The sequence below is a fragment of the Equus przewalskii genome, chromosome X (assembly GCF_037783145.1).
Source record: "Equus przewalskii isolate Varuska chromosome X, EquPr2, whole genome shotgun sequence".
Classification (NCBI taxonomy): Eukaryota; Metazoa; Chordata; class Mammalia; order Perissodactyla; family Equidae; genus Equus; species Equus przewalskii.
Genome location: NC_091863.1, coordinates 108,647,043 through 108,650,910, shown reverse-complemented (window position 1 = coordinate 108,650,910; position 3,868 = coordinate 108,647,043).

The following is a 3,868-nucleotide window of genomic DNA, read 5'->3' as shown; positions in this document are numbered from 1 at the left end:
TTCAGATGGATGATATTCCTGTTCTTGCCGACACAGGCAAACAGGCAGTTTCACAGCCAGCTGCTGAGAGCATCAGTTAGTACAATACAGCTAAAGGAATATTTGATGATAGTCACTAAAATGGTAAGTATCTGGACTGTGCTGATGGTGGAAGGACTCTGTAAACTTACTAGAAAAAAGTCATTGAATTGTACTCTTAAGACGGGAGAATGTTATTGCCTGTCAATATGCCTCACTAAAGCTGATTTTAAAAATGCTTAAAGTGTATGTGCTTTGACCTAGCAATTCCACTTCTGTGAATGCACACTGTGGAAGTGAAGTTCTTACATGAAAAAGGACATTGCAGGATAATAGAATACAGTAATTCGGGGCCGGCCCGGTGGCGCAGTGGTTAAGTTTGCATGTTGTGCTTCAGTGGCCTGGGGTTCCCAGGTTCGGATCCCGGGTGTAGACCTATGCACCGCATGTAAGTCCTGCTGTAGCAGGCGTCCGACATGCAAAGTAGAGGAAGATCGGCACGGATGTCAGCTCTAGTTCAGCCTTCCTCAGCAAAAAGAGGAGGATTGGCAGCAGATGTTAGCTCAGGGCTAATCTTCCTCAAAATAAATAAATAAATAAATGGAATACAGTAATTGTCATTGTTTGTCATATATGCCAGATGCTGGAAGAATAGATTCACGATGTACAGTTTGATTAATGGAAGAGACTACAAAGATAAGGACAAAACCACCCACACTCTCAGGCAAGTGAGACTTCAAATCCACTCTACATCCACCACATGAGGTCGCCTCAAAGAGACTGCATGGATACAAGAAAAGCAAGCCCACCAGGAAGAAAACTGTCCCCAAATTCATGCAAATCTTGCTTTGATGGCTTTCAATCCATGGTGTGGTAGACAATGATGGAAATCTAGAAATCAATTGGGCTGGATGTGGGATACAGGTGACACTGACAGTAGAGCATAGTGGGTAAGTGTGCAGGATTCTAGAGGCAGAATGTTCAGGTTTAAATTCTGGTTCCACCGTTTCTCTGGATAGCACAGCGGCTCCATGCCCAAGACGGCGCAGTGCCATTGTTAAGAGCACTGAGTCTCGAGCCAGACTGCCTGGTTTGGAACTACAGCTCTTCCACTTTCCATCTCTGTAACCCCGGGCACATTCCTTAACCTCTCTGAACCTGTCTTCATCTGTGAAATCAGGACACTTCGATGTCTGCTTAAAACGTTTGCTGCATTGACTGACACACACAGGTAAACCGCTGAGAACTGCGAGTGCCCCCCACAGGTTAGAGTGGAAATGTTCCTCGTCATTGTTATCATCGTATCTGCATGTGGGGAGTCTTAAGCATCCATTCTTGTCATATACAGCTTTATTATCATCATAAACAGGAGCAGCAGCAGCATCTGGCGATTCTTAAACATCTCACCAGACAAAGCGCCAAAAGAGATCAGGGGAGTTGAGTGTAGCCCAAAGTGCACCCAGGTCACACAGGAGAGTTACGCGTCTGAACAAGCAGCAGCTAAAAAGGGAGAGTTTGGGATCTGAACCCAGGCAGTTGGCCTGCAGAGGCCTCACGCTGAATCTCAGCACCACAGCTGCCTCCTTAAAGACATGGGTGAATAGCCAGGATGGCTAGGAGAAATCCTGCTTATGTTGCAGTACAGAATCTAGAACCTAAGGAAATCCCGTCAAAGCGAAAAAAACGGGCCAAGTCTGTTAGTTGAAATCAGATCACAGGAGAAAGGAGAAGGGACAAAGGAGACAACGGTCACTCAGGCACTTGAAAACTTGCCAAAGACTCTTCCGTGTGGCCCCCTTCGTAAAAGCAGGGCTAATTAACACACGCACGGTGAGAGATTTCACCTGAAATCTGAAGAGCCTTCCAGGATGAAGGCGTGCTAAGACTGGGCCACCTCTGCAGGGGTTCAAACTCTGCTGGCAGAGAAGCCGCAGAAAAGTTCAAGCACCAGCAAGGCTGGCTATAATGTTGACCGAAAAGGCACCTCTCCCAGAGTACTATCCTGAATTCGCTGTGACTTTACTCTAGTGGCAGGACCTGCCTCCAGAAGCTGAAGACCATGGGGGTTAAGAACAGAAACGCTGGACCTGACTGCCCGGGTGTGCATTCTGCTGGGACACAAAGTTGCTGTGTGCCCTCATTCACCCGTCCACGTCTCCCTGACTGGCTTCAAAAGGGATCAATACTACTACCACCTTCTTCACGGATTGTGTGTGTGTGCACGTGAGAGAGAGAGAGAAGGCAGGGGGGAGAGAAAGGGAGAGAGAGAAGATGCAGGTCCATAAGGCCCTTGGCCCCCGGCTTGACACGTGCACGCACTCAACACACATCAGGCGTTAGTGCTATTCAGAGGACGGATAGAAGCCCCCAAAACACCCTTGTCCAGTTTCGCTGGACTCTCACCGACTAAACACACGCTTTCACAAGTATCCACTGAGTGCCAGACTCTGGGGCAGGTTTTTAGGATCCAAAGGTGAGCCAGTTAAATTTTTGGCTGCTGCCTGCTGCCAGGCGACACATATACAACTCTTGCACCTGACGTCAAAACACCTGCCCATTTCAGACACAAAACCCAAGTGACCCTTAAGTCAAGGGGATCCATTACTACTGGGAATGTAAAAGGAGTCTGTTGCACAGTTGCATGGCGTCTGCACAAGGCAAATTCCAAGAGCATCTGGGGAAGTGCAGGGGTGGGCACAGCTCCCCAGGGGCCTTCTCTGTCGACACCATCGCCACTAGGGCCAGGAGAGTGTGGATGCTGGCCAGTGCAGGCCCAGCTCTTGTGTACCCAGTGACTAGGGAATGCTCCCCCACCGTCACAAGATGGCGCCATCCCCCCTCCAGGCCCAGGCCCTGGTGTGCAGAGGGGACAAAGTGGGTACCTTCCTGGAGCCCCAGCTGCTGTGGGCACTCCTCTGCAGAGTCTGCCCTCTGGGAGAAGTCCACAGCCCTGGTCATGTGGTGGAACATGGTCCTCCTGATAGGGCTGGACTGGGCACAAGTAGGATGAGGTGTGAGGAGCGAGGCCTGCCTTGGTCACAGCTTCCACCTTCCTACTGCCCTCTGCCCACAGTGGCCGCTCAGGAGCTGCCCCTCCTACTTCTTTGCCTCTGCCTCCTTGAGGGTCAACCACTAGTCAGAATCCTCACAGGAGCCTCAACTGCCACCTGAGAAGCCTGCAGTCTCCCAGAGCCCCTGGGTGTGCCCTAGCACATGCAGCTGCCCCCACCCCTGCCTCTGGCCTGCCAATGGGGATGCAGCGTGTGTAATGATGGTCAATGGTACGAGTTGGGTGGGTGGCTGGGACGTCTCAGCCCCTCTCACCAATGGTGAGGGAGGAAACATGGTGGCCACCTGGAAACCAGTTCCAGTAGAGGCTCTTATATGTTCCTTATGGAGTAGAGAGGGTTGTCTGTGGGGCTCCCAGGATGACCAGGTTTCAGGCCTGGAAGCTGGGGCAAAAACCTGACTTGAGGCCAGAGGCTAGACTAGACTCTGCTTTCTGGGGTTGCAGCCCCCACACATCCCTGACTCAGGCGTCTTTTTCCTCTCCCCGTTTCCTTCTTCCCGTCTCAGAGAGTTCAGTGGTCAGCTCGGAGCCAGGGCTTTCTGTGCAGTGTTAGATGCTACCACAGATATTGTGGAAAAGCCAAGCTGTCACATACACTGTGGCCTCAAAACAGAGTCTGGGCCAGATCTGTCTGGAAGCTCAGGCCTATTGTGACTTTATATTAAAGCATTCCTTGTAGTCCCGAGTTAAGTATGACTCATCTGAACAGTGTCAAAGTCTAAGATTTCAACACCATGGGACTTCAGTTGTTGGAGCAGAGGAAGTGAGAGCTAGAGTAGC